The sequence below is a fragment of the Caretta caretta genome, chromosome 6, assembly GCF_965140235.1.
Source record: "Caretta caretta isolate rCarCar2 chromosome 6, rCarCar1.hap1, whole genome shotgun sequence".
Taxonomy (NCBI): domain Eukaryota; kingdom Metazoa; phylum Chordata; order Testudines; family Cheloniidae; genus Caretta; species Caretta caretta.
In genome coordinates this window covers 53,008,420-53,016,964 of record NC_134211.1, presented here as the reverse complement: position 1 = coordinate 53,016,964, position 8,545 = coordinate 53,008,420, and positions in this window count along the sequence as shown.

Here is an 8,545-nt window from a genome sequence, read left to right as displayed (position 1 = left end):
ATAGGAACCAAACTGATAGCTCTCAAGAGAGACTTTTGTTTTCTGACTTCCATAGAATGTTTGCAGCACAGGAAGCAGAACAGGCTTACCAAATACCTCATTCCTGACCACCACTGGAGTGTAGAGGGAATTCAGACTTTTTAAAAATTAATTCTTTGGCATCTTGGCCGAGGTTTCTGAACAAGAGCGGTGGTGGTTTGTATGATGTAGACACCTCCCCACTAGGAACTGCTTGGAGACCATCAATTCATTTTACACAGGCCACCACTTAGTTTTCATATGATAATAACATTATTTCACTAATTATTCATAACTACATGGATTCAAAGGTCAGAAGGAGCCATTGTGATGATGTAATATGACCTCCTGTATTACACTGAGCAAATAATAATTCCTAGAGTGTATCTTTTAGAAAAAACATCCAATTTTGATTTAAGAATGGTCAGACATAGATAATCCATCCTGACCCTTGGTAAATTATTCCAATGGTTAACTACCCTCGCTGTCAAAAATTTACTTATTTCTGGTCTGAATTTGTCTAGCTTCAACTTCCAGCCACTGGATCATGTTATACCATTCTCTGCTACATTGAAGAGCCTATTATTAGATATGTGTTCCCCATATACACAGTTATCAAATGCAATCAAGTCACCCTTTAACCTTTGCTTTGTTAAGCTAATTAGATCAAGCTCTTTGAGTCTATCACTGTGAGGAATTTTTTCTCATCCTTTAATCATTCTTGTTGCTCTTCTTTGAATGCTCTCCAATGTTTCAACATCTTTCTTGACCTGTGGGCACCAGAACTTGTCACAGAATTCCAGAAGTGGTTGCCCCAGTGTCAAATACGGAAGTAAAATAACTTCTCGGCTCCTATTTAAAATTCCTCTTTTTATGCATCCCAGGATCACATTAGCTTTTCTGGCCACAGCATAACAATGGTAGGGAAACTTTCTGTGCTTGTTTCATTTAAATTAAGATGGTTAAAACACCATTTTTCTTCTGCACAGTAAAGTTTCAAAGCTGTATGAAATCATTGTTCAGCTGTAAACTTTTGAAACAACAACCATAATGTTTCGTTCAGAGTTACAAACATTTCAGAGTCACAAACAACCTCCATTCCTGAGATATTTGTAAATCTGGGGTTCTACTGTAGGTCTATTCACTTCAGTAGTTTACCGTAGCTGGCCCATATTTTACGGGGAGATTTTGGCAAACCAGTAAAGTGCCTGAAACCACTATTGCTAAAAGTAGCCAAGTCAGCAGGCCATAAATTGGCCATGCAGCAGCCTTAGCTTAACCAAGGCAGAAGGGGAAGGGGTTTTGGGTGCCACAGAAAGGGCAGCTTGACCCTGTGTCCTTCCTGATAAGAATTGTGTTGAAAGTGCTGATACATGCATTTTAGAGGCCTCAAGGCCTGCAAACTCTGAAAAAAACCACACCTGGTTAATTGATGACCAGAAGAAAACCTCTTGCTTGACTTTTGAAACTACTTGCTTAAGTTTTCTTTAAGTGACATGTCATAACAATATTATGCAAATGCCACTGACTTAGTGATGTGTGTATGGCACTAGGATCTACTGCTCCCATTTACACTAATGTAAATCAGAACTAACTCCACTAAAGTCATTCAAGATAGACTGTGTAAAACTGGTGTAAGTAAGTTCAGAATCAAGCCCTCTAGTGGCGTTCAAAATCTGGGGCCGAATATTGTTGGACTCCATCAGATCCAGTCCCCTGAGGTTTACCTCTGCCTAAGGGAATCCCTAGGTCAGGGGTCTCAAAGTCCCGGCCTGTGGGCCATCTGCAGCCCAAGAATCTCCCCACTGCGGCCTGTGGACAGACACATGCAGACATGCTGCCAGCAATGTCTGCTGCAGGCACCGCCCTCAGCAGCTCCCATTGGCTGGGGAAGAGGGACAGATATACCATCAATAGTTGCCAGGCAGAGTCAGTCATGGAGGCAGCATCACTTTTTTCCACAATGAATATGAACAAGTCAAAATACCGAACACAACTATCTGAGGCACACCTTGCTGCAGTCCTAAAGGTTTCAACTGCTCAGTCACTGAGACCAAACATCAACAAACTGACAGAACTGAAGAGTTGCCAGGTGTCTGGCAAACACTAAAAACTCTATGGCAGGCGAAGAATTGTATAAAGTTGTATGACACTTTTATTATTTATAAGAAATTCAAAATGAAAACTACAATATAAAGTTTTCCTTTTTGAACACCATCTTCAGTGACATTATTGGCCCGCTGGGAGGATTCGAGGACTGGCACTGGCCTTAAGGTAAATTGAGTTTGAGACCCCTGCCTTAAGTGAAAAAAGAACTATCCTAGAGGCTCTTGTGCCAACTATTCCTCATCCTCTGTGCATGTGTGGTTGCTAGGAGTAGGAAACATCAATGGAGCATCTCTATGAAATGAACCCTTGAAGTCCTGGACAGCCAGATGCTATTTAAAGCAGTTGTTAGGACTGGTCCACCCTTCAGCCAGTCCTAGGATCTGGAGATTGATCCCTATCCTGACCATACACTGAGCACAGCTTGGCCAGACTAGAATTCTGGTCCTTACATTGGAACTGAATTTCCTGACTCAACCCTTCTCTAACTGTATCTATGTTACTGATAGGTTTCAGAGTAGCAGCAGTGTTAGTCTGTATCCGCAAAAAGAAAAGGAGGACTTGTGGCACCTTAGAGACTAACAAATTTATTTGAGCAGAAGTGAGCTATAGCTCACGAAAGCTTATGCTCTAATAAATTGGTTAGTCTCTAAGGTGCCACAAGTCCTCCTTTTCTTTATGTTACTGATGTCTGTCTCTTCTATTCTCCTTCCTTTTAATTATGAATTTTGTTTGTCTCCAAACATAAGGAATTTTTATTTGAGATGTTTTTAAAATTAACAAAGCTGATGTCTATACATTAGAAAACTTGTTACACATATCACTCATGTTACACAAAATGGATATTCAACTGAAAGTAGAATAAAGTTAACACACTTTAAGTAGATTAGCCTACAAAGAACAAACTGAATGCACACATGAATAAGGGTGGAAAAAACATTCTCTAAAAGCATTTTTATTGTTAGAACTACAGGAGCTGAAATGCAGCACTCAGGCAATTCTTAGGTTTATCTATTTTATTTAACAAGTTTATCTTAGGGTTTCAATGATGTACTACATTATGAAATCTAAGATGGAATTTTCAAAATCCAATTAGCTTCTAATGTTATAAGGGAATAAAGATAGAAGTGCAAAGTATTGCAAAAGAAGTGAGCATGGCTCTGATGTCCTGGCCAAGTATGCACCAACATTACCTCTCTAACATCCAAGGCTGTGTGAGAGCTATTGTTGAAAGCATAATAGGTGCTCTCTTTCCCTATACAGTCACTGCAGTGCTAACAGATCAGAATGCCCTCTTACTTTGTTAAATGCTTTTTTGAGATAGCTTGAGTATGACAGGCAATATAGGAAACCATAATTCTATTCTTTTCTGCATATTTTTGAATAAATAATCAAGAAAGTGTTTTCTTGTATCAGTGTCAAACAGCTATGAACTTCTCAGTTTTTAAAGTGCATTTTTGTGGAAGTGCCAGACTGAGCTGACAGTCCTGGAGAACTACTCTATTCAGGGATCGCACAAACAGTGACAATTCAAGTCTTCAGGTTTCCACCACCTCTTCCCAAATTGGTTCAACTGTGTCCTAATAGGTTACCTGTACAGGTATGCCTACACTGACAACTGTACATGTATCTGTGTGTGGGCTTGAGCCATAACGCCGCTATTGTCCACACTGAAACCCCTGAACCACATGTCTCAAGAAGAATAGAGGGTGAGCAAGCTAGCATGTCTGAGGGCAGTGGGTAAGTAGATGCATGAGCTGAGGCCCGGCCCTGTATCTGTGCCAGTCTTAACTGTGGATGGGAGTAAAGGGTGGGCACCGGGTCTCAAGTTTCACTAGTCCTCGACTCCCTGTTCCCACAATGCACTGAACCCTTTTCTTTTTGATCTTTATACAATCTATAAAGACCCCTGCTCCAGTTTTAACCAGTAATAGAATGCTGCACTGACCACATCAGAGCAGCTTTCTTCTGCACTCTTTACTGATCAATACAAGCGTCAATGGTCACAGCTCCAAGAGCAGCCACTTGGCCCACCAAGCATACCCACACACTGATCAATGTCTTGGCAAAGTACACCATCCTCCATGATTTCAGCCAGTGCAGCAGGAACATTCACTTGCACTGGGAAATTTCATGGAAGTGGAGCAGGCAGGCATTCCGTGGACTGCTCAACATTGCTCAAAATGGATTAAGAACTTGAGGGTTCTATATAGGATGGCCAAAGTCTCACATAGTCATTCTGGGAGGGCTTGTGGTGTGCCCCTTCTATGAGGAGCTGGACCAGGTGCTCTCAAGGGCCACCAGTACTGATCCTGAAGTGGCTTCATGGTGTCCTCATAAACACAGCCAGCCTTATTGTCCAACAGGGCACAGGGAAAGCAAGGAGAGGGAAAGCAAGGAGGCAGCAGAAGATCCAGAGGACAAGGAAGACATTATTCTGTACCTTAACCAAAAGTTCAGGTTACAGAAACTGCTAATAATGAATCTGTGGAGAATCCTGTGCCACAGCAGGAACCAAAACCCAAGACTGGTAACTTCTTGTTGTGGGTCTCAAGTCCTGATTTGAAGATCAAGGGGGAAAGTCCTGCTTGGGAAAGGGAACAAAATTGTAGAAAACGTTACAGTAGATTGTCTAAGGAAGAGTTACTTACAACACTGTTTTCACCCTTGGAAACTGAGGCCTGGTCTATACTACAAAGTTAGGTTGACACAAGCAACTTGCATCAACTTTGTTGTGCATGTGTCTACACTTTAAAGTTGTCTCCCACCAATTGTAAATGCCCAATTATGCCAACATCATAATACCAACTCTCTGAGTAGCATGAAGCCATGGTTGAGGTACTTAGGTCAACACAGTATGAATGTAGACACTGTGTTACATATGTTGACCCTAACTGTCCTCCAGCAGCTGTCCAACAATGCCCCACACTGATCAATTTGGTCAGCATTGTGAGCTTCACTACCCAAGGTCACAGAAACTGGAAGCTCCGCTCTCTCCTTTAAAGATCTGTGCATTTTTGAAATTCCTTTTTCCTGGTTGCCGATCTTGGTGAGCACACTTAGCCGCTCTCCATTGTTGAGTATAACTGCCCAGCTACACACTCCAGACACACTCCTGCCATGAGTTGACAAGAAATGTTGTATCTCCTGGGCCTGTGGAGAGAAGAGGCTGTGCAGGCACAGCTCTGAACCAGTCATAGGAAGGTCAACATATATGAGCAAATTGCTCAGGGGATGAAGGAGAAGAGCCATGTGCCATCTTAAGAACATCTTAAGTTTTGCTTTCCATAGTGACAGGTTTCAGAGTAGCAGCCGTGTTAGTCTGTATTCGCAAAAAGAAAAGGAGTACTTGTGGCACCTTAGAGACTAACCAATTTATTTGAGCATGAGTTTTCGTGAGCTACAGCTGTAGCTCACGAAAACTCATGCTCAAATAAATTGGTTAGTCTCTAAGGTGCCACAAGTACTCCTTTTCTTTTTGCTTTCCATAGTGAATACCCTGACAATGATACCTCTGTGCATTTTTTCTGGACCAGCAGCAGTGCCACCTGAAAGCCAAGGAGCCATGGCAGGCATACTAGAAGGTCAACAATTGATCTGGTGCCAAGCCACAGACTTGCCACTTTCACAAAGAGCTGCATGCCATACTTGGAGAAGATAACACCCGCCCCCCAGCATTGTGGATATGTCTGAGGAGCCCCTCACAGGACCCTGCCATGAACAGCAAGGAGGAGGATGTGGTGGACAAAGAAGAGGAGGAGGAAGAGGAGGGATAGGTGGATCCAGCTGTGCAGCGAGCCCTATTTTTGACTCCAACACAGTCCATCCAGTCCTGCCAGTTGAGCACAGGTGGGTTCAGTGCAGGGAAAGGAAATTCAAGGAAAGTGTGTAGATAGATTTTCAATTACAGGGATGGCATCCCAAAAGTAGCAGGACACATCTTTTGACTTTTCATTAATTTACTTGTGCTAGAAGAATTAGTGGTCCAACCAAAAGAGGTAGACTTGCTATCTGCTTTTCATTCCCCTCTAGCTGGGGGGTGAGGGGAGGGAAAGAAGGGGGCATGCAGAGAAGTTGTTTATGTACATGAAGATGTCCCTTGAATCATCCTGAAAGATCTTTATGAAACTTCTTGAAGGTACTCTGCAATCCTCTGCCAAAAGTTTCTGGGGAGGTCTGCCTTGCTTCTTCCTCAGTGGGAGGACACTTTCCCATGCCAATGAGTGATAACTTCAGCAGGCACGATTGCAGTACACAAGCTAGCAACTTATTAACTTCAGGATGTCAGCAGCAGCTGTGCATTCTTTGTCTTTGTTACCCCCAGGAGTGATACATCCACTGAAATCACTATCACCTGTGGAAAATGCTGACAGTATTCAGTGTCTTTGCCCTATACTATTAGAAACATCTAACTAAGCAGTTCCCTCCTCATTTCCCCAACACCCGTTGGGCCATACTCACCATGGCTGGTGCTGTGACCGGCACTGTGCACAAGCAATCCCAAGCAGAACTGAGAAGTTAGTGCTTAAAACTTCTGGGAAGCAAGGGGAGTGAGTTCAGCATCTTAAGCTTCACTTTCCATAATGAAGACACTGATAATGGTATCTGTGTGTGTTGTATCTCCAGTTGCTGCCATTGTGGCCTTCAGGGTCTCCCGCTTGACACCCATGGAATGACTGAGCCAGGTAAGGAAGAGAAAGAAGAGGACTCAGGATGACATGTTCAATAAGATCCTGCAAGCCAGTGCTGCATCAGACCTTGAGCACAGGACCTTGAGGATGAACATTGCTGATGGCCTGGACAAAGAAAGAGTGGTGGGGCCCAGGAGACCCAGCAGGAAAAGGAGAGTGAGGTGCACTAGGTCAGAATGGGGCTTCTCAGGAAGCAAACACAGATGCTGTAGACTGTGGTGGACCTGCAGATTCAACTATCCCAGGCTCAACTCCATCTGAAGCCATGGGCAGCAGGTATGAGACTTGTCTGAAAATGGGAAAGAAATGCTGGATGCCACGCGCCTCCCTTTGGAGGCACCTTGGCCTGCTGTCTTTGGAACCCCACAACCAGAAGCTCCCAAGAAGCAGGGGAGCCACTGGCACCTGGACCATAGCCCCACCCATGCTCCACTCTGAGGTCATGCTCCTGCTCAGGGCAGGGGTGGAGCACAGACAGGGTCTTTGGGGGAGGAAGCCGAGTGGGGATGGGGCCTCAGCGCAGGATGGGGGGGGCACAGTCCAGGCACTGGTGGCCCCCCAAACTTCGAGGGAGCTTCCGGAGCTCATGCCCAGCCTCCCCAAAAACAAGAGTCATGCAATGCCTATGTCTGCAGCCCATTGAGAACTTGATATCGGGACCTCCCTCTTCCTCTCCTCAACATTTCACATAGCATCAGGGGTCACTGCACTATCCCTATCACTCCAACGCGGGGGATAGTGAAGACAATCACAGCTTCACGTACATTGACCTGTGAAAACCACGAGTGGTGTATGTGTAGCTGAAATGGGCATGAATGTTCTTTCCCTTTCATCAGTTCTGTTCTCTTAATTTATTAAGTTTTTGATGTATTTGGTGTAAAATTGCACAGGGTTTTTGTTTGTTTGATTTTTGGCACTGATTTTCTTACAGAATAAAATTCTGTGATTGTCATAAAAAATGTTCCAGAAATAGTAGCTGGTTTTCAGAGCCTAAAGTTTCCAAACTGTGCAGGGGGCCATTGATGGGATTTATATCACAATAGTTTGTCCACCACAAGGGGCAAGTGAGAATGTGAGCCGAAAAAGGTTACTATTTCATCATTCTGAAAGGCTTCATGGACCACAAAGGCAGATTCATGAATAGCAACATGGGGAATGTTGGAAAGTTTCATGACACCAGGGTGCTGAGGAGATCAGGATTTTAATTGATGTGGTAAGAAGGGACTTTATTCCTCAGAAATAGTATTGTTCTGTACAATGTGTCTCTGCCCACTATTGTTTTGGGAAACACCACAGCCTTTCCTCATGTAACCCTACCCTGATGTCAATGGCCCTGGAAAAAATGTACTTTTTTTATGACAACCACGGTGGGTAAACCACAGTGTTAATTGCTTCACAGACCTGCACAGCCATGACCCCAACAGTGGATTTTCCAACCCCAGAATGGTTTGCAATCTACCTATAGCTGTCTGGGGTGATCAGCTTCCACAGGGTAACAGCAGCCTCTTTCTGAAATAGTATGGGCTTCCCTAACTTGAGTGTTCTGGCATAGGAGGGTTGATGCAAGCTCCTCATGCAGAAGTTCGGCAGCCATAGCTGGTCAACTTCAGGTTTCCAGGAGGATGTGATCCCACCACACCATGTTGGTTGTCCTGCACCAGAAGTGGCAGTCACCCAGAGGGCATAACATGGTAATGGCAGTATTCAGCATTTCCGTCCACTGTGACATA